Source organism: Pinus tabuliformis, chromosome 1_1 (assembly GCF_031772625.1).
Source record: "Pinus tabuliformis cultivar Carrire ecotype Pingquan chromosome 1_1, CPIR1, whole genome shotgun sequence".
Classification (NCBI taxonomy): domain Eukaryota; kingdom Viridiplantae; phylum Streptophyta; class Pinopsida; order Pinales; family Pinaceae; genus Pinus; species Pinus tabuliformis.
Window position 1 is genome coordinate 248,897,374 of NC_142297.1, and position 24,387 is coordinate 248,921,760.

Below are 24,387 nucleotides of genomic sequence, written 5' to 3' on the forward strand. Positions count from 1 at the left end.
CCCCACTGTATCACTATCGCAACATACATATGATCTCTGCCGATATCCACTGATTGCCATCGTCGATTGTGATTCACCGATTAAATTTGGACCATTGATCAGCCAGATTTGACGTCTACTATGCATTCACTGTTTAGACTTCCGATACTTTATTTTTTCTTTGTTTTCACGTGTTTTTGCCTCCCAATAGTGTTTTTCCGCCTTTTGGAAGGTTCCCCTTATGGGATGGTTTTGATCTTTTAGGCATTTTTAAGAGATTTTGAAAACTTAGAGAGTGTTTTAGGATCAATTTGGATTAGGTGATCAAAAAGGGAAGCATGATAAGTACAAGTAAACCCGTTAAGGGTATGGATGCTCACTGGTAGCAGGGACATGCTTGTATAGCATTAAAGACAACTTCATCGGGGTACCGACCAAGCTCACTCATAGCAAAGAGATGTCAAAGACCATTCATATCAATGGATATATGCTTTATCAAAAAACTCCTATCTGTACCTTCTTCTACATCTCATATGAGGTAATCTTAAATATTAAATATTTCTCCAAAATTTGGATACGTGATTTTAGACTCAGTATGCTTTGATTACTTGCCTTTTTTAGCTTATATTGCTTGAATCACTAATTTGGGACCCATGGGAAATTCTTTGTTGTTTGATGGCTTAATATAATTAATCCCTTTTAACCTTTTGGGTAAAGTGAATTTTATTATCTTTTCAACTAGAGATAATTGGTTCTTCCGCATGTGTCACCGTTGTTATGGTGAAATCACAACACCCCCATTTTCAACTTATTTATTTCAAATAATGAGGACTCTTTTTGTAAACGTTTGGTTAAAATTCCTTTTTAATATTTTATTTTGGTTAAGTGTCTTACAATTTTTCCAATTTTCATTTTTTTTTTGGATTTTTCTTTTCATTGCCTCGTTATGTTAAATTTTTTATAAGATTTCCATTGGTTCTTGTTTTGTCTCACTTGTATGCACACTTTGCAAATGGTGCTCTTTGAATTTCGATATTTTTTACCGCCACGACTAAAAACTGTATAAAATGTATATTATTTAATTTTTGTATCTTAATTGTAAATATTGATTTTTAGTTTTTTACTAAGTAATTCATTTTTCACTAAAGGTCCTACAAAATCACAATAGCCAAATTGTAGAACAACTAAAATTATAGTGTTTTTGGATTTCAAAATTTTATGTTAAATACCAATTTAAAATAAATTACGATATCCAAAATATCAAAATTACAAAGTGGTTATAGTTTTTTAATGTCGTAACTTTTACCAAATAATTATAAATATTTTTATTATTAAAATGATTATAGTTTATATATAGGAAGGAGGTCCCACTCCACGTGGCCCTCCTCTCCTCATTCACACTATAATTCTCCACTCAATCAGAACCTCGAACCTTTTGAATATCGTAAATAAAAAACAAAACCTTTCGATTGCATGCAACCTCCGATGCTCCGATGTAATGTGACCCTTCCTCAGCCATCGTACCTCGGAACACCATACCTCAGGTCATTAAAACTTTTCTACATCGTAATTCATTTTCTAATACCCCTGATGTAACTCCTCCTGATATTCCTCTCATGTTACCTTATGCCTCTCATCCTCCACCTTATGCCTCCACTTCATTCATTTGAAATACCTCCTTATCCCTCCTCATGTTACATTTCGGAACTCCCAACGAGCTCCCAAAAGCCACTTTAACATAATTTTAATATTATATTCTTAAAATAATATAGAATATTGATTTAATTTTATTAATTTAATTTGTATTTTAGTTAATTTTAAAATTAATTGGCTTATAACTAAAATTTAATCAATTTGTATATAATTAATTCAATAATTGTAATTATTTTGTATTAATATAATCGCTATAATCAAATTAGTTATTTATTTAATTGACAAACTATTAATTTAATTATGATTAGATTTGTAATTGAATTTTCTAAATTTTAGCCTAAGCACACATTTTTCTAGAATTCTGATATTTTTGACACATCATCTTTGGAGAGACATATATGGAGATTTACTTAACCAGATGAGGCTTGAAACAGCTCATTGGAAGGCTAAGACAAGAGAATAATAAAAAAAAACTATTTTTAGTAGACTCAATCATTTAATGACCCAAAAATCCAGCGGAAGACAAAGTGATGAATTTGTAACCAAAAAAATAGTTTTTCTATTTTCATTCGGGCAAATTTCATTGGATTTGGAAAGCTATTGTCAATAATTCACTTGTAGCAATACTAAATGGATGATCTGATCTATTTGAAGAAACCATAGCACGAGAGTTTCTTTGAATTTTATTTTTTATTTATCAATTTGTTGAGAAGTGGTTTGATTTCTATTTTGTGCACTAACATTGTTTTTATTTTTGAATTTTAATTGGTTTTTGGAAAGTGAGAAGTTGGGGAGATGAAGAAGAGAAGACTTAGAGCAATGGAATTGTACCAGTAAGAAATAAAGTACAATTTTTGCCAATCAAAATTGTTTAGAGAAAATTTATTCTCCAACAACTCTCATTTTATTTTTTTGTTGTAATTATAAATATGGATTTTGTATAATGGACAGAGGGGGTTCTAGATCTGAAACATGAGGAGGAAATTCTCTACAAAGAGAGGGATTTTTTTCACTACTATAGGGAGCAAGATTTTGGTAGATAATTAGCTAGTTTGGGCGAGACTTGAGGGGATGAAAAGAGATGTATTTAACCTCTGAAAAATTCATGATATCATGAATTTTTCTAAGAATTTCATGCACTCAAATGCTATGATAAGATCTTTAATTCTTGTACACTATTGTCAGAGATAAAGGCTAATTGTTGGTGTGCATTTAATAAAGTTTGAGAAAAATATTAATCGAGATAAGTATGTATTTTTGAATTTTTGCACTATTATAGATTAGTTTAATTACATGTTTGTCTTAATCAATTGAAAATTATCTTTTAATTATGGATATGATTGCTATCGAGTAAGATTATGAATTCGAATAGATAAACATGACATACATGTTAACTATTTAGCAAATTCATGCCAATTTTCTCTTCGTTTGAATAATGTTTGTTTTATGAGAACTATTTCCTTAATTCAATTATATATTCTTTAGTTTGAATTAATTATATTTGAATTTGGATGTATGTGCACCAAAGATCTCATGAATGTTCATCAAATAGTTGAATACATATACTTCCTTGAACTAGTAATAAGTCTTGGAACTATTTCCTTGGCTTAATGACGTAATTTTCTATTCCAAATTCAAAGATGATTAAAATCCCCTTTTACCTTGCTCTTATTTAAGAGGGGGACTAATCCTTCATTCTTTTTTTTGTTGAAGCAAGAGTCAAGCCTTCTATATCATCAATAGGGAAAATAAATTACATAAAATATAAGAGCCCACAAGGAACTGTGGGCAACAGGCATCAAGCTGCAAGCCGAAACCTCACACGCTACCAATAATACCTCAGAAATTTCAAAAGACAGAAAAAATTAAGACCGCCCGATCATCCCACCAAAGTCCATCGGAAGTGAAACGAATCGAGCTGGTGCTAAGCACCCTCATTACATTTAAAATCGGGTCCAAAGAGAAAAGGAAACCAATTCTGAATGGATATCGGGTCCACATGTTGAACGTGCTCAAGACAATCGGTTCCCGCCAGGCAACTATTCCTCATCCAGACTTGCATCTTTAATCTTAACCATCCAATCTCTGTCCCGATCCAACGGTAGTGGAAGATATCGTGGTACCAAGCAGCGTGGCGCTTAATCCCCGGACCCACCTACGTGCACGATCATTCTTGACCTTGGATCCACCTTATTTAATCTGATGGTCAAGGCTCATATCACACAAGACAAGCTCACCGAACATTAGTGCGTGATGAGGGTGGTATTCGGTCCCTCCCCGTGGCCACGTGTAACTTGATGAATGGAATCGCTCCCAAATATTCAAAACTGCTTCCCACTTAGAATGCTTGCGATATACCATATACCACCCTAAGAGTAGTAAAGTGTACATAGAAATAGAACCTGAGGTATTATGACCGCTGAAAAATCCCGGATTCTAGCCCGTCGCACTAATCCTACTATGCCATCCCTCCAGCCAACACTCAACTAACTCGAGTCTTCCGTGTAGTTTCCCTCAGGAGCATCTATCACTGTATTTATTAGGGATGCAGAGGCCGACAATGATTTTCCATCACAAAGACCAGACTGTGAAAAAGGTTGTGAAACAAAATGAGGCCTAGTCATCTGGACCCCACCTCCATGACTCAGATTTGAAACACCAACCGATCTTCATCATCTTGGTCACGAAAATACACCTTTAATTTATCTTGAGGCATCTCTTGCCACTCCATTTCTACCTTGCACTCAGTACAGATCACTCCTTGATTGGACAAAATATCCACCAATTTATTGGCCGATCTTTGCACATGATTAAAACTAACTGTGCGAAGGATCTGGAGGTGAAGCTGAATCTGTTGAAAGACTTGGATCAGCCTCCAGTGTTTAGAGACTTTTTCGGTGCTGTGCCACAGTTGATTCTCTTGACCGAGTTAATAATTAGCTCAAAATCAACTTCAAAAATAACATTTTGGCAGTTATACTGCTTCATGAAATCAAGACACTGTTCCATAGCCATAAGCTCCACCATATTGTCAGTGGCTCTTCCTAAATGGCAATGAAAGATGGAAAGAATTCTGCCATTCTCATCCCTTATCGCCCCTCCAAAGCCAACAGCTCCTGTGTTGCCTTTTGAAGCCCCGTCAATATTGAATTTCAGAAAACCCTAAGGGGAAGGGTGCCAGAAATCCTGTTTAGTGTCCATCTTCATGACCTTCTTATCCAGGTCCTGAGGGATGAGCCCCTGCAAACCCAGCTGACTAAGAATCCTCAATTCTACCTCTGAAGGAGGGTTCTTAGGGGGGTTCCGCACAGTGGTGCCAACTATTTCCTTAATCTGGTTTAAGATCTGCTAAAAAAGGTGATGGGAGGGACTTTTTTCATTCCTGAAGATTCTTTTGTTCCTTTCTTTCCAGCCATTCCATATAATGAAGCCTGGTGTAAGAGCCCAAGCAGTGTCTAGAAATTCATAATCTGAAAAGTTACGTCTCAACTTGGTGAGGGTATTGATAATACACCCTTGGTCCCTGTCTGTCTGTTGGAATATAGAAGCAAAGGTATCCCACAATAAGGAGGTGAAACTACAATTATTAAGAATATGCTCCCTTGTTTCCTCTTGGGCTTCACAAAGCTGGCATATGGAAGGCCCCAAAACACCCCTCTTACTGATGTTATCCCAAGTCAAAATTTTCTTATGATAAACTAGCCATATGAAAGGTTTGATCCTCATCCAGCCTTGATGCCTCCATAGGTTTAACCAAATCCTGTCTGGAATATGGGAGTCCAGCTCAAGGAGTAAGCGTTTTGCCACCTTAAAATTAAAGGAACCCTCATTATTGTTGCCCCATCTAAGTTGGTCATGCCCTCCAATCACTAATATCTTCCTCTGTTCCACCAAATTCCTAAGCTCATTTTCTTTTTCTTTCAAAGGGTTGCCATCCCTGTAATCCATGTTCCTCTAGGTTCTCCATTTTCCCGCACTGTTGGTTTTATCCCAAAAATCTTTTACCTTAATTAGCCCTTTACTTTCTGTCTCATTCTTGAGATTCAAAATGTCATCTATTAACGGTGTAGGTTCTTGTTTCCATTTATCCTCCCAAAATAAGGCTAGATTTTCTTCTCTGATTTCCCAGAAGTTGTTTTCTTGTACTAATCCTTTCTTCTCCAGGCTTTGTTCCAGATGTGTGAGCCTTTTACTCTTCCAAACATTCTTATGTGATCACTATTTTTCCAAGTTCTGGAACATTTTTCTTTCCAGATACTAACCAACTATGCCTTTGGATCTTTGACCCAGTGCCACCATAATTTTGCCCCTAAAACCTTGCTAATAATATCCAAATCATCCAATCCAAGTCCCCCATGGTTTTTAGGTTTGCATATTTTATCCCAGGCAACCAAGGCCAATTTCTTTCTTTCCTCCCCCTTACCCCGAAGAAAGTCTCTTTGGATGGATTTGACTTGTTACAAGACTTCTTTTGGTGCTGGGATTGCTAATAACATGAAAACTGGGATTGCTTGAAGAATAGCCTTTGTGAGGGCCAACCTTCCAACCAAGTTTAAAGATCGAATAGTCCATTTCTTGATTTTGTCCTGCATCTTATTAATCACTGGCTCCCAAGTGCTCTTGTGCAAAGGTTTAGCAGTTAGCTGAACTCCAAAATATTTTGAAGGGAGAATATCACTTTAAAAGCCCAGAATTTTGGAGATATTCCTTTGAATGGCTATGTTAGTATTAAAGAAAAAAATCTTAGATTTGGAAAGATTAACTTCCATACCTAAAGCCATGGAAAATTCACACAAAATTCGTTTATACACAAGAGCTTCTTTGACCGTGGGGATTCCCTGTAGCATGGTATCATCCCCAATTGTTGATGAGTCAAGGCCTGCCCATTATCAGAAAGTTGGAGACCTTTAATCTTACCCACTTCTTTTGAATGCTTGATAGACCTACCCAGTCCTTCCATCATGATGATGAAGAGAAAGAGAGAGAGAGTGGGTCTCCCTGCCTAAGGCCTCTTGAAGGAATAAAATTCTCCAAGGGAGATCCATTAACCAAAATTGAAAAGCTGGTAGAAGTAACCAGGGCCATGACCCATCTAACCCAGTTGTGATCAAACCCAAAAACAATAAGAACTTTCCTAATATAGGTCCAATTCATCTTATCATAAGATTTTTCTATGTCCAATTGCATGATCATTCTGGCCTTCATATCGCTGGTTAGAGAGTGCACCATTTCATGTTCTTGAATGATATTATTGAGAATTTGTCTACCTTCTACATATCCATATTGTTCCACGGAAACTAGAGTAGGAAGAAGACGTTTGAGTCTATTGGCCACAACCTTAGATATTATCTTGTAAACCACATTGCACAAGGCTATGGGTCTAAACCTGTTAAGAGTTTGTGCCGAGTCCTTTTTAGGGATTGGGCAAATAAAGGAGGTATTGAGTGCCTTCAAAATAGTTCTATTCCTCCTAGAATCTTCTACTACATTCAAGATATCATGTTTGACTATACTCCAGTAAGCTTTGAAGAAATCCACATTGAAACCATTAGGGCCTGGCACCTTACCATTCTGCATTTCTTTAAGGACCTCATGAACCTCTTCTTCAGTCACTGGGCGATTAAGGTTGAAATTGTCCTCTCTAGACACCAGCCTGGGTATATGTCTTGTTAGGTCCCTGATGGAATGTTCTCTATCTGAAATGGTTTCCTTTGCTATATCGCGAAAGTGTTGAACTAGCACAACTTCTATTTCTTCATGAGAATTGAGAAGATTACCACCCTTGTCCTTGATCGAAGAAATCCTGTTATGAGCTCTATTCGCAATTGTGGATCTATGGAAAAATCTAGTATTTCGCTCACCTTCTTTTAGCCATTGAACTCTACACTTTTGTCTCCAAAATATTTCCTCTTACTTACATAAATTCTCCCATTCTTGATGATATTAGGAAGCCTGGTCACTTTGTCTTTATGAAAGCCATCGGTGATAAGGGCTTGGTTGAGTTCCTACATTTTACCTTCAACAAATTTTTTAGCTTCAAATATATTTCCATATTCGTTCCTGTTCCAATCTTTGAGCCTAAGCTTGATGTGTTTTATTCTTTTTTGAAGAAGGAACATTCTTGAGCCCTGAATATTCAAATATTCTTACCACCATGCAGCAATGTTTCTAATGAAATCTAGGTGGGAGAGCCAAATATTGTCAAATCTAAAAGGTCTATTCCTAGGGGTACTAATGCCCTGAACCTCCAGTTGAACCGGTGAGTGATATGAACCTCCGAAGGGGAGAACTCTTGCTATCATTTCCTTGTCTATGAGAATGAGGTCCTCTGAGATAATGAGTCTGTCTAATTTTGAGGCCACCTGAGACTCTCCTCCTCTTTTGTTGTTCCAAGTAAAGAGACCATTACTTGTTACAATGTCCACTAACTTCATATTATCTATGAAAGTTTGAAATGCTAAAGAGTCTTTACTTCGAATTCTGGTTCCCTCTTTTTTCTCTGAAAGTGATTTGATCATGTTGAAATCACCCCCCAAGATCCATGATATTCTTGCATGTCTGTCTCTGAGATCCTCCAGAGAATTTAGAAACTTGAGTTTCTCGTCCATCCTTTGAGGGCCATAGACATTCGTTACCAGGTAAGTTTCCTTATCTCCCACAGGCTGCATGACCACAGATAAGTAATCCCTGGATGCCTCAGCATCTATTATGTCACTTTTTTTGGGGTTCCGAAGAGTGAGAATACCTCCTACTGTATTCTCTGCTTTGACTTCCAGAAACTCAAATCGATTGAGCCATTTACTATGGATTTCTTTTATTTTTTGAATGGAACATTTGGTTTCCTGGATGAAGATCACATCCAGAGCTACTTGTTTCATTCTATTACTCAGTAATCTTTGTTTTCTTTTACTACCTAGACCCCTGATATTCCGAGAGTGAACTTCATAATTAAATATTGGTAAAGGAGTCGCTGGTTAGGTCTTTCATCTCACCTGATTATAACATTAGCTTTACACATTTCATCAATAGTTCATTTTGCTTTTTTTTTTCCTCTTTTCTTTCCTGGGTTTTTGGGTGCTAATCCTGGTGTGGTTTTCATCGTTTTCACACCTTTGCTACCCTGCCTTTCATTGTTTCTTTCCCTCTACAGCCCTTTGATTTGGGTTTTCCATATCAAAAACTGCTAAACTCTATTGAACTCCTCTCGAGGTAATGAATCTACCCATTCCCTAGCTCCTTGATTCAAGAAACCTTCTAGATCTAGGTTCTCTTTCTCAAGAATCTCCTGTACTTCATGGTCCTCCATTTCCATCTCACTCTCGGTCATTTCCTAGTCCATCTGTAGTTTGGTGTCACTCATCATAGTTTCTTTCTGTTTATTATTATCTTGTGTTTGTTCACTATCTTCTTCTTTCCCCTCCTCCACTAGACTTCCTCCCTTTGCATGCTCTGCTTTTGTTATCCCTTCTTCCTCTTCAAGAACTTGAAACCTATTCTGACTGGCTTGTTGCCCTTCTGATTTTTGTATTTTTGGCCCTCTTTTGCTTCCTTTTCTATTATGTGCCACTTTGTCAAAGCTTTCAGTATCTTTCGTTGTGTTAGATTTACTCTTATTCTCTATTTTATTGAGAGGGCAATCTCTGAATAGGTGCCCATGCTCATGGAATTTACGACATCTGAATGGAATATGTTCATAATCTACTATTTGCACCCATTCTTCATCAAATACTTCCAAGATTACCTCATCTGGTAGAGCTCTAGAGAGATCCATCTCCACACATATTCTAGCAAAGGAAGTATACTTTCCCCTTCTAGTGGCCTTAGAAGCTTTGACAAAACGTTCTAGCTTATTTCCTATGGTAGATAAGGATTTTGTTTGCGAGTAATCAAGAGGTAAAGAGTAGAGTGTTACCCAAACTGGGACTGAGGTAAAATTCTCACACTCCAGAACAAAATTCATAATCGAGGGTCACATATAGAGGCCTACTACAACATAAAAGTAGGGCCCTCCTTCAAACACTCTGTCTTTATCTTCAATATTTGCAAATACCACAATGAAGGAACCCTTTGACCCAAGATGTAGGTCAATGTTTCCTTTTGGTTCCAGTGGTATTTAATCCACATTTGTAAAGCTTTTTTAGTGGGCCATAAACCCATGAATCTACAAATGATTGCATATGTCTACATGTGGTCCTTGCACACCTACAAAGTAGGATAGTTTATTATGACTCTGGGTGTAACTGTAGCTTTGGGTTTACATGGTCCCTTTTGTGCTTTTTATTTTGTTCCTTGTTCCTTGCCTTCTTCCTCATTTTCCTTAGTGCTATTATTCTCCCTTGATTTAGTACCATCTTGTTCCTCTTCACTATTTCTTTTCCTTCCTTCTGAAGGGCCTCTATCATTTTCCATTGGTTTTTTACCCCTACTGGCCACATCCTACTTGTAAGATGGAGTGGAGCTCCCTCCTTTCCGACCTTCCATGAAGAACAACCTATTCAAAAGATCGTAACCCTAGCTATTCACCTTGCGCTATTCCTCTCTCCACATGGGACTAATCATTCTTTCAATCAAGATAGATTTAGGATTTGTTTTCTATTAATTACATTAGATTTGCATTTAGTTTCAATTATTGCATTCTAGAAGTCCTCTTACACAAGGGAAAATTTTAGAGTGAATTGGCTGAGCCATTAATTCAGCTTAAGGATCACTTTCTTGCATGATCTCTTCAAGAGTGATGATATGATGTACCTTCTCTATTGGAAAGTAATAGAAATACTATATGCTTACAAAGATAGAGAGAGGGTAATTGGACCTAGTTTAAGAAGTTAGAACCACCAATCCAAATGGAAAAGGAGCTTCTTAAGTTCCCAACTGGGTGGTCTCCCTTATAATGGTTAAAATGGTCATTTCGGGCCACCAACACTTCTACATCACTGTGGGTTGGAAAATTGTGATGGTGGACATCGAAGTCATAGATCGCCAACTCAACTATAATCTGCTTTTGGGGAATAGTTGGACTTATGGTAACACTGCCATCCTTTTTCCGGTCTTCCAACTTCTCCTTTTTCCACACAATGGGAAAATTGTAATTATGGATAAATTGTCCTTCTGTACCCCTATTTTTCTCCCATTACCTAGTTGTGACATTCCTTTACTAGGTGGCATACCTAACTCTTATGTTAGTATTGGTATTGGTCTTTTGAATGGTTCCTAACTCTTATGGGGTTTCCCTCTCCCATCATTTGAGGTTCCACTAATCATGTCAATGGTATCTACCATTTTGAATATCCCAATGGATCCATGGATCCTCCCTGCCCCTTCTACCATTGATTCCTATGGAGAGAAGATCCCATTGTCACCATCAAAACTTTCTTATTAGGCTATTCAGTATTCATCTAACTCTTTGCCTTCTTTGGTTACGACCAATGGTACCTCAACTTCTCCCATTGCTTGTCCCTCTACTAATTTCCTTAATAAATTCTTACCCTCGGATGAGTCTATCATGGATATCATGTCCCTGAATGAGTTTCCATGGGATGATTTTCATCAATGTGTCTTAGTCTCCTACCCATCTGGCTTAAACATGGAGTTTTTAGAAATCTTGTCTTTTTATCAACCTGAGATCGTTCCTCCCCCCTACATAACTATTTACAAGATTTATGAAAAAGGAAACTTAGATAATCTCTTGAAGGATTTACTTATTGACGTCTTGATCAAGACAAGCTTCATGGAAAACATTCAAATTGGAGCCAACTACACTCCCGAGGAGATTGCAAGCTTCACTTACCAATTTAGGAAATTACACAGTGCTTTTTATTGGCCTTATGAAGAGTCACCTGGACTTGACCCTGGTTTAATATGACACCAAGAAATGAGCGTTCTTCTTATGGTGTTTCTCTCACTCATTAACCGAAAAAACCAAGAGTTTCCTTCTTCGAGCTTGTTAAACTCCCATGAAGAAGACGAGCATTCTTTTCAAGGACCTTTTCTCACTCATTAAATAGAAAAAGCTCCCTCCATATTGAGATGAGGGGCCTTATTCTTCATAAAAGGTTTTTGTTGGATTGAGATGAGTAGGTGTTCAAGTAGGCGATTAACTGGAGGGGAATAGTGACTCTCCCTGTGAATAGGCCCTTTTTGATTAGTCCATTCAATTAGTCTCCAAGCCCATTTGAATAGCCAAGTAGCCAAGTAACCAATCCATAGTGGATTAGCTGAGTAGCCCATGAGCCCAAGCTGAGTATCACAGTCCAAGTATCCCAGCTAAGGTAGTAACTTTGAGTTACCTTCTTTGGGCCTGTAAAAATCCTACGAAGAAGATTTCAGTGATTCATTTTATGTCTTTTTCTCATTGCTTAAAATGAAAAATATAGTATGAGTTACCGTCATTTGACTCATTCAAAAACTATAGATTTTAGGCTTCTACAATCTACATTTTGTTTATTGATGTCTTCCGGAGTCATCGCATTCATGTTTTATTGTATCGACGTTACGAACCAACCTCTATGGTTCATCATCAGGATTAGATGTGTGAAGAAGTTAGATAATGTTGGGGCAATAAATATAGGAAAAAATGGGTTGGTAATGAAAGTAGCCAACAACTTTTATGTTGTTAAGAAATGAATTTAGTTTAATTAATATTTTTTTATTATTATCAAATACCACGTAATATTATAATATTAATATGTTATTAATTAAAAGTTTTAGTATTATTTATTTTTAATAATATTGATTAATACCTAATGTTATTGTTCTAATATGATTTTATGTGACATTATAGTATTATAATGTTTTAAATGATATAATGTTATTTGTTCATTAGTAAAAGTTTTCGTATTAATTAACTTTTCTTTAACATTAAGATTATTAATGTTAAATATATTGTGTATTAACATTAATGTTATAAATAATGCAAAAATAATTAAAACATGTAATATAATAATAAAAATAAATGAGTCTTCTAAATATTACTAATTGAATTTTTATTAATTAATAATTTTTAAGATAAATTGTTGAGGATTTTCATAAATTTAATGTTAACTCGGAAATAAAATTATTGAAATTTAACCTTGCTAAAAGTTATTTTAGGTGTTGAAGGTAAGGTGGGGTTCTTGGTTAATGTTATTTATTCAAATGTTAATAAAATGATATTAGGGATAGGTTTAACCATGAGGAGGTCACGAGATAGTGGGATCGGGAGACCTAGGAGATGGTAGAGATCCGAGTTAGTGTAGGAATCCAATTATCACTTATTATCCAACTGTCATTGCAGTTGAGGTTATTGGGGTGTTTTCCCATTTCGATAGCTTCTCTAAATTTTCTATCGTGATAACCTTATGAATAATGTTAAACTCACTTTGATCCCCTCATACTCATGAAAAAATGAGGAGAATGCCTATTGAGCATATTTTTATCACTTTATTTGGACTCAATGGAATAACTATGGAAAAGGAACTATGTCAGGTATACTATTAACCCTTTTTTGCACCCAATCATCAACCATGACAAAGGTACCCCCTGGATTCTTATTTAATATATTTTTAGATTCTCTAAATGTGAAAATACTTCCAAGTTTACCCTTTTTGGACTCGTTAAACGTACTCAAATCTGGAAAAATTGGACAAAATAGTGTCTATATGATCTATATTTTGAAGGAAATTTTGGCAGATGTACCTTATCAATCCCTTGAACATGCAACTTTACCAACATATTCCTCCTTTTTTCAGATTCTTTGGGAATCCCAATATTTTATCAGTCTTTCCCTGATACTGTGATTTCCTCAAATCTTTGTGTCTAACTCCTCTTATTGTTCTTGAGTCTAAGTTGCCTGGTTATCCTAGTGTTTCTCTTTCTATTGTTCAAGGGATCAACATACTCTTTGTTTCCTATATCGACCATTTGTTCATATGACATATTTTCCCTTAGTTAGTTCATCCCATTGCTCTATACTATCTCAACAAGAAATAATCTTGTCATGTTTCAGATCAATTGATGTAAGCCTCCTTCTTGCCTACATTTGACAGGGATCTTCCTATCGACTTCAACATTTTATCTAGAAGGTAGATCAAGAAAAAATTCAATACCCTGGAGCTTGTAGTCCTTAGTGGCAGGTTTTTGTACATTTTATTGGGGGTTTTCATCATCAAATCCCATATGTGTGATTCTACGAGTCTTCGATGCAAAAATACTTTGATTCACACTCATTAGATTGTACTGTGCATCTTGGAGACCACTATCCTTATCACTGGCCGTAATTATGTCTATTAATGGTTTTCATCACTAGTTGGTAACCAAACAATTTCTCACATGTTTGACTTCAATTAATTTTTTGACATGTCTCGAAAAATGTTATTTCGAGGGTGATGATGAAGACCTTCGGTAGAGGCTTGCATCACTCAACCTTGTTTCTTCTCCTAAGCTGCGAATATTTTTTTGGAGACAACTTATCAAATTTATCACATTATGACATATATCCACATTGTGCCTATTGGTGTACATGGTTTTCAAAACTCCATTGAACATCATTCTACTTTCGCTACTCAGCATGGGAATGTCCCACTTAGGACATGATTTTCTATTATGACATATGTTTGTTGTTTATAGGTTTCCTTCAATTCCGATGCTCTCATACTCTCTCTGAAATTACACTGTATAAAATATTTCATGCATCGTATTCTTCTTTGACCTCACACTTTAGGGGGAATCTGTTATATAGTAAAATACCTCCTCATTAGCTTAGAGGAGAAGATCAGACACTTAACTAGAAGGAACCCTAATTTCAAGCTTGTTTTGAGCTATAACTCTCCCTACTAGACTATTCAAGGTGTTATAATGTGGTCCTAGAACCAACAACTAGTGTTACCCTAGCACGTAATGCTTTGTCAATTCATTGTGCCCATATTACCAAACTTTCATGTAACCGCCAGAAAAAATCATGAGCTAACTCATTATCACTCCATCACTTACTCAAGGTTGACTCTAAAAAGATAGAAAGGATTGCCTCGAACTCATATATAGATGTTTCTTATCATGATTTTGGAAACTAAAGGAGAAGAAAGCAATAAAGTGAGGAAACATCTTCCATTAATTTTTTCTTTTGCCCAAACTGAACTATTGAAGTATTTGGAAGCTTTATCATCCTCCCAAGGCCTATATATTGGGGGCTAGGCCATTAGGATCTGGCTCAGAATTAATGTATTATTATGTTGCCAAGATACCAATTGATAGCGAGATTGAGGAGTTAGGAGTTGAAGGAAGGATTTTTTAAACATTGCATGGTTGTAATATTCCTTCATTTGATTTAATAATATATATCTACTATTGTTCCATATGTATAATGGTTTAATTCTTACCTTTTACATGTTTATACTTCTCTGATCTTGACTAATGGTGTAATATTGATGCATCCAACACTTATATGTTTTTATATGTTAATATGCTAAATTTATTTTGTTTATATATTCTTTGTAGATCACTTGTCTATTTTTTGTGCAGGTCTCACTCTTGGAGTTGGCTAAAGAATCTTTCTCTACCACATTGACTGCTCTAGCAAAATTGTGCAAAGGATAATTAGGTCGCTACTCACTTTTTCTTCAACAATTCTAGACTTAATATTGTTGAATATTTATTTCCTTGAGATCCTTACGTCCCTTGATATGTTTTCCTTAGGTTCCAAGAAAACTTGAATGGGTTTCTTCTCCATCTATATGTGTGCTAACCCCTATAACATGAGTAGTAATACAAAGAAAAATTATAAAAATGCAAAATGAAAATAAAAAAGGGTGGAAAAACAAAGGTTTGGTAACTCGTGTATCCACGATTTATCCCTTCTACATATATACACCAAAATATGTTGACATCCCTCATCATTACCATCCTTGAGCCCATGGCGTTTCGCTTTGAGATCCCTGTGTCTGCATCCATCTCATCATTAGTCATATTACCCCTATCAATGAAAAGATGTACCTTGGACCTATATTTCCTCTTAAGGGAAGGGAACACCTATTAGCATTATTTATTAACAACTCCTACCTAGGGAGGTAACACTATTACAAGCTTAAAACCCCAATGTTGGAAGGGAGTCCCACTATGAAGTCTCAATGTGCCCATGATTAACAAGCTTGATTAACATAGATGCATGAATGAATTATTGTACCTGATGGTGAGGAAGCACATTAGATCTTATATGTAATTGGAAAGTACTTTAGTCGTGAGCCCAGGAACTTAATTGGGGACCAAGCCCACTAGGGGGTCATATTGTCACTCATAGGGGCAACATGGACAACCATGCGACTCCATCATGTTTTATAACATCATTTCATTCCATGGGCATCTTCAACACCCTCATTAGCTTTCTCTTTAACCCATATAATCCATGAGATGATGCACTTGAACCATTATTTTCCAATCATCTTGGCATATTATTTCATTTTATCCAAGTCCCAAAGGAGGTTTGTCTCAGCATTGAGACATGGTAGGGAAAACACCATCATCAAATCCCTCATTTGGAACATCATACAAGATTTTCCTTCAACTTAATACTCATGAGCTTAGTATTTCTGCCCCAAACCCACTTTGGGCCCCACATGAGTACTTGCATGGGGAATTAGGGGCCACCCCTAATTCATGATCTATGGAACCCTCTCTCTCATCTAGCACCTAGAGGACTCAACGTGGCCTTCAAACAACCCTAGATTCGTATGACACCATCAGTTTAACTAGCATTTTGAAGGCTAATTTATAATTTGAAAAGGCTACTCAGTTGACTTATCACCAAGGCATGTTCTTTCAAATTACTTTAATATTTTGGAGGCTAATTAAGCTAAATCGACTTAAAAAGGCTCATATATATAGAACTAAGCCTCAATTTCATTGGATCATCATCATCACTTGAGATCTCAGCCTCCTTGGATAATTTTTACTTTATATTTGGTGATATTGTGGAGTATCTTGGATTCACCTTGATATTTTGAGTTGATTTGTCATCTTGTCTGAGAGATACTTCTTGCCTATGGATGGATATATTGGATAACTATGTTGTAAGTTCTTTGTTGATGAAATATTTCTTTATTGTCTAATTTATGTAATTGGTGCAACTAAAATAAATTCTCGTGTGCCCTAATTTTGTTGAAGAAATTTTTGAAAGTTACTTGGTCAGATATTGCATATGTTACTCATGATATAGCATGCAACCAATGTTCCTAGAGATGAAATGATATTTTTTCTTCATGAAACTCCATATTCTAATAGTAGGTAATTGTTTAACGTTGGTAGCTAGGGTGTTAACTTTTGACCTCCATGAACACAAATTTTTTCTATCTCAAGTATCTAGGACTCTATTAGCCCAATGAATAAGACACTAGCCCAAATCGTTTGGTGATCATCTCTTCTCTCGGCCACCTTGTCTCCTCCTTAAATTTTTGGATCCATTTAACTAGAACAACTAGCTAGGGAATCAAGCGAAATATTTTAGAGAGTGAATTTTTGGATTCCATGAGGAAAAGACTCTTCCCTAATGTATTCCCTACAGGATCTTAAATTTTGGTCGATTTCTCACAGTTATGCATCCACAAATTCTTTCTCCCAAGGTGTGCCCTAGAAGGTAAAAATAGCTTCTATTTCCTTTTATAGGTGGATTTATCAAGGGTTTCCATGCATATTATTCACGGGCATAAATGAAAATAGACCCTTTCTCCTCCTTGCCTTGACCTAGGGAGTACTTTGGAAGCATTTCTTTGTGACGATCATTCATAAAACCCTAGGTTTAGCACAAGTTTACTCTAGGTACCATAAAGGGAGAAAAAATCACGTTGAAATAACATATTATCATGCAGAGCTTCCTTGATAGGTACTACTATTGGAAAATCTAGGTTCTTGTATATTTTAGTTGACTTTCCTTACTTGATAATTACTTGTGATGTTTGTTGGAAATTTATCACTTTTATTTCTTATTCATCAAGCAATTACAAAAACAATGAAGATCGAAAAGAGACAAAGTACACAAGATATAGGCTCCAAGATTGAGAAAAACAACTCTAAGGGGAAAAAAGAAGAAAGAATACTTCTCTTCTTATAGAATCACTTCAAAATGAGACTTCCAAGACCCAATGATGAAAGCCAAAATTCCTCCCAAGAACCTAGTTATCCCCTCAATAATATCACTTCAAGAAAGATGAAATATTCCAAAGTTAATGAATATTGAACTTTCTCTAAGTATACTCCAAATAGGTCTTGTGCTTCACTTCATATATACAACTCCAACCTACAATTCTTGGCCCTGAAATCTTCCCAAAAACCCTATATTTTTGAATGTATGGATAGAATTAGGTATTCTTCCATCCTCCTCTCCTTCGATAAGCATTTCTCCTTGATTTGTTTCCCTTCACACATGCTCTTCCTCTTCTTAAATTATAGATAAAACATTTTGTGAGTGAGTTCCTCAAATGAGTTGAAGTCCTTATTATTTATATCATTTTTTAAAGGTTGAATAGGATTCCTTTAGGTCAACTTGTCCTTGATAGGGCTGACTTTCTCTCAGAGGATAAATTAGCTTTCTTGACTAAAAATCAATTATTTTCTTTTGTTACAATGAGTCCACATGGGACAATAATACATGACAATAATTATTCATTGACCTAGAAAGTGCTAGAAGCATGAAGGACATGCATTGACATATCCTTGAGCATGAAATCCATGCTTTGATAATTAAAAATAATTTTTCTCTTTTTATACACAAAATATACAATGTAATGTTTACAAAGGTCATTATGAAGACCGAGTCTAGTTAAGTTCTCCAACGATTCCTCTTAAATAGAGAGGTATTCATAACACCATCATGTAGTACAAGGAATCTTAAATTGAATTGTTCATAAGAAGAGTTAGATTGATAAGCCATATTTAAAGCATATATATTACAAACAACATTGTCAACAATGCTTCAAATGACAAACTATACTTATATCAGAGCATAATGTTGGGAGGTTTTACGTGAGACACCCCACTACCTCTAAATGAACATATCCCATTTGGATGTTCACCAGGAATGTGATTTTTGGACTATTCTTATGTTGGATTCCCAATCCTCAGAGAATATCAATCCTCTTCAACTACTGTTATCTTGGATGTCCTATCTCATTGTCAAAGAGTATCAGTCTATAAATTCACTTCTATATTTGATTTTATAATCCTTAAGAAGTTCCAATCTCATATGCTTATCCCATCCTCTGGACCCCATTCCTTCTACACGGCCTTCGCTAAGACTTGCAGTTCTTAGTCCTAGTATAGTGCATGACACATAAAGAAAAGAATATATTCTCCATCATCACTCCCTTTCAATGATGGAAGAGATATCTACCGAGCTAAGATTTCTTCTTAATTACTCAAGCTTATTGTTTGGTATTTTTTTTTTTTTTTTTTTTTTTCAGAATATCAAATACCTATACATCTATAGGAATATAATGTAGCTTCATGACCTTATCTTGTACCGGGATTCTGTGTAGTGGTACTTATTGTTTATATTCATTTTCCTAGCATGAAACATTGGGTCCTCTTTAAATCTTATGTATATATGCAGGGCTAAGCGATCCTTCAAATAAATCTGATAGCAACTTTCTAAGCCAAACAACTCTTCTACAAACTTCACTTACAGCAACATACTCAACTTCAACAATAATCTAGGGAATAGTTTCTTATTTTTTTCTCATACATGAGATCATGAAAGATCCAAAACTAAAAAATCCACTTGTAGTACTTCTTTCATCTTTCTCACGACCACCCAATCAGAATTTGTATATCCAATGAGATGGATTTCATTACCAACATATCAAAGGAAATGATGTATGGTCCCACAAAGATATATTTACAAGTGTTTGGATATTATCCAATGGTCATGATTTGGCACCTTCTAAAATTGACTAAGGACATTTATTGCAAAACAAATGCCAGGTCTAGTATTCACAAGATACATGAAGGAGCCAATCAACTATGTGTAGCAAGTAGGATCCACTGAACTAGAATTTGAACTCATCAACTTATTTAGCTTAGTAGTCATATGGGTTGTCATGGGATTTCTATCCATAATTCCAAATTGATGAAGTATATTGATCAAATATTTTCCTCGACCAAGATAAATTTCACCTGGTCCTCTGAAACTTCTAGTCCCAGATAGTGATGCATAATCTGTTGGGTCCCTATAATACTAGTGATTACCCCATTATTATTGTAGTTCTACCCCTTATTAATATTGTTGTGCCCCTACTGCCCCCATATTGTTATTACTATGCCCCATAGAATCCTTCTATTGTTATTTTTGTGGCTTTATATTATTATTGTTAGGTCGGCTGGATTGTATTGTGACTCCTTAGACTCCTATATATAGAAAGGAGGTTTTGTCATTTGAATCATCCAATAATTATTCATTTATGCAATGTAAAGGAGGGTTTTCCCTCGAAGAGGTTGAATTCTAAGGCGTTGATCTATCTTTTCTATCTTTTCTTGAGCTGGTTTCATAACATTTGGTATCAGAGCTTTGGATTCTAGGGTTTCGCTGCTCCAAACAGGTCATCGTGACATTTTCTATATAACTTTTTTTCTGTGATGTTTCAGAAGTTGGAAAGAAAACCCGTTTGAGAAGAAATTTCGCTGAACCTTGGGTCCAAATTTCAGATCGTTTCGCACAATATTTGTGGAGATATGATCTGAGGAAGTTGGTCTTTTTGCAGACTCCAAAATTACATTCAAAACAGGTGACCTGGGGAAAATCGTCATAACTTTTTCTCTGGGGATCGGATTCAAATTTCGTAAGAAGGTACAGAAAGAGGACAGACTGTGGTTTCCTTAATGCATGTTTTATATCCAAAGGTCGAAACAGTGACTTGTGGCACGTCTTACAAGTTCGCTCTACTAAACTAGTCTATAAGCAAGTCACTGTGGGAGATTTCACATAACTCTTCCTTGGGGAATCCAATTTGGGTAAGACTTGTGGCATTGGAAAGAGGACACAGAGGGCTACTACAAATCACAAATTCATAACTAGATGATCAGAAAGTACAGAGATACATCAGAGGCAATATCGAGCTCCTACAAAGTGAAAAAAGGTGTGTAGATTTTCTTAAATTTTTGCTTAAGCTTGGTTTGAAAATTTATTTTGAAGGAATTCAAGGGGAATAGTAGAGCATTATTATCGGTAACTGATGCCATGAGGAAAGAAAATGTAAACACCTAGTAAGGAACATGAAAGCTCTAGCATGACTCATGAAGAAGAGGAAGAAATGCAACATGATATATCAAAATTACAAGACCGAGTGCAACAACTATCCCTTGCACAAAAAGGAACAGAACCTAAGATGGATGGTTTAAAGAAAGGTGTAGAAGCTAAGATGGATTGTTTAAAGAAAGGTGTAGAAGCTAACATGATTGACGTGGAAGCTAAGATGGATGATTTTAAGATAGGTTTGAAGACAGACATGGGCGAATTAAAGATAAATATGAATAAGTTGCTACAAGAAATGGTCCCTAAGGGTGAAAGGGTACTAAAGGAAACTCATGATGAGAAAAAAAGAAATGTTAATCATGATACCATAGACGGTAATGTTGGATCGAAGACTCACCATATTCCAAAAATCGATATGAGGAAGTTTGATGGAAAGGATCCTGCCACATGGATATTACAGATGGAGCAATTCTTCGATCTCAATAATGTGCAAAACACACAAAAGGTACATATGACAACTTTATATTTGGAACCAAATCAGTTTATATGGTATCAATGGCTTTGCTCTCGTAAACCATTTATCACTTGGGCAATTTTTATGGAAGAATTGATAGCACATTATGAGGATACAAAAAGCAACACATTTTTTAGCCAATTGATAAGTCTCAAACAAAAGGGTTCAATAATGGAGCACATTGAGGAGTTCCAAAAATTGAACATAAGGGTAAAAGATATTCCAGAGGAGCATAGGATTGATGTGTTAATAGGGTCTTTAAAGGATAATATCCAACATCATGTTCAGCTTTGGGAACCTGATTCATTAGAGAAGGCATTCAGGTTAGCAAGAAAAATGGAAAGCAAAATTATGGCAACTAGGAAGCATACCACTCACAACTATAAAGACAGAAGTGTTGTTTCCCCTAGTCTTCCACAACCTATAAGGTTGAAACCACAAGAATTGGAAGAAAAAAGAGCAAAAGGGCTTTGTTACAGTTGTGATAGCAAATACACTAAAGGTCATAAGTGTTCTGAGAAGAAATTATTCTACATAGATTGTGAAGAGGAAGAAGAAAAGGAGCAAGAAAGGTCCAAAGAAGAGGATATACTCCAGGAACAAAGCCTAGATGAAGAACAATTAAATCTACCATATCTTAAAATGCATTGGCGGGAATTACCACTCCTCAAACCATCAAGATAGAAGGACAAATCAAGAAGAAAAAGGTAATAGTGTTGATTCATTCAGGAAGCACCCACAATTTTATTCATTGTAAGGTAGCAAAAGAATTGAATTGCTTCCTATATCTAGCGCCAGAGTGTCAAGTGATGATTGCAAATGGAGGAGCAATAAATTTCTCTTGAAAGTTCCATAATTTTCTGTGGAAGGAAAGGAAGTTGAGTTAAGGGGTATTGCAGGGAAACCAGGAAAGATAATTAGCTCTAATAGTATGACAAAGCTTCTAAAAAGGGAGCAAAGAGGTGTAATTGCACAGTTATGCTCGCTAGATGTTTCCACATCAAAATCATCTATTTATCCAGATCTCCAAAAAGTCCCGGACAATCATTCCAAGGTATTTGAGACTCCCAAAGGTCTCCCACCTATGCGTGCTCATGATCATGCTATTCATATGATTCTAGGAAGTGTTCCTCCAAACATCAGGCTGTATAGATATCCCTATGTCCAAAAGAGTGAAATTGAATGTATGGTTGCAAAAATGCTGGAGGCTGGTATAATTCAACCGAGTCAAAGTTCTTTCTCTGCTCCAGTAGTATTGGTGCACAAGAAGGATGGATCATGGTGCATGTGTCCGGATTATAGGGAGCTCAACAAGCTCACTATTAAAGATATGTTCCCCATTCCTGTCATTGATGAATTATTGGATGAATTGCATGGATCAATTTACTTCACCAAGTTGGATCTTTGTTCAGGATATCATCAAATCAGAATGAAGACTGAAGACATTCTGAAAACAACATTTAGAACTCATGAGGGTCATTATGAATTTTTGGTCATGCCTTTTGGCCTTACCAATGCACCTTCAACATTTCAAGGTTTGATGAATTCAATTTTCAAACCATTCCTTAGAAAATTTGTGTTAGTATTTTTGATGATATACTAATCTACAACAAGTCTTGGAAGGATCATGTTGAACATGTTGACAGGGTGCTACAACTATTGAAGGAGAAACAATTATATGCAAAAAGATCCAAATGTTTCTTTGGAGTCCAGGAGGTGGAATATTTGGGTCATATTGTATCTCATGAAGGAGTTAAGGTAGACCCTAGCAAAATTAAAGCCATTAAGGAATGGAAAATCCCCACATCCATAAAGCATCTGCGAGGATTTCTTGGGTTGACAGGGTATTATCGCAAGTTTGTTAAGAATTATGGGAGAATAGCAGCACCTCTAACAACATTATTGAAGAAAGATGCATTTTCATGGACTCCGGAAGCAACAAAGGCCTTCGAACATCTTAAAGAGGCAATGTGCCAAGCACCGGTCTTAGCTACACCAGACTTCACAAAAACCTTTATTGTGGAATGTGATGCTTCAGGAAATGGAATTGGTGTTGTTCTAATGCAAGATGAAAGACCCATTGCTTTTGAAAGTTGTCCAATCAAGGGAAAGTTTTTATGAAAAGCTATTTATGAGAGGGAAATGTTGGCAATACTCCATGCACTTAAGAAATGGCGACCCTACCTAATGGGTAGACACTTGAAGGTAAAAACGGATCATGATAGCCTTAAATACTTTTTACAGCAAAGTTTATCCTCTGAAGAGCAACAAAAGTGGGTCACAAAGATGTTGGGTTATGACTTTGAAATCATCTACAAAAAAGGGAAGCAAAATGTGGTGGCAGATGCACTCTCAAGAAAGGATGAGGATGTGGAAGCATTGTTGTGCGCCATTTCTATTATCCAACCAGATTGGATAAACGAAGCAAGGGAGGAATGGAAGAATGATGAAGAAGTGTGGGCACTTATTCGAAAGTTACAACAAGATTCCAGTACGTCTGATACATTTAGCTGGCGAAATGATTCATTATGGTACAAAGATCACTTATACCTCTGTAAGAATTCCCAGCTAAAACAAAAGATTCTTATGGAATTGCACACTTCTCCCTTAGGAGGGCACTCAGGATTTTTAAAAACTTACCACAGGGTTAAGAAGGAATTTTTTTGGGATGGCCTTAAATCAGATATTCAAAATTTTGTGGCAGAATGTTTGGTTTGCCAACAAAATAAAGTTGAAACAATTAAGACACCGGGTCTATTACAACCTTTATCCATTCCAAGCCAACGTTGGGAGGAGGTTTCAATGGATTTTATCACAGGTTTACCCAAGTCTGAGGGAAAGAGTGTCATCATGGTGGTAGTTGATAGAATTACCAAGTATGCACACTTTTGTGCATTATCACATCCATTTAAAGCCAGTACAATTTCTACTGCATTTATGGAAACAATTCAAAAGCTACATGGAAACCCAAAGATTATTGTAAGTGACAGAGATCCCATTTTCACTGGAAATTTTTGGACATAATTATTTT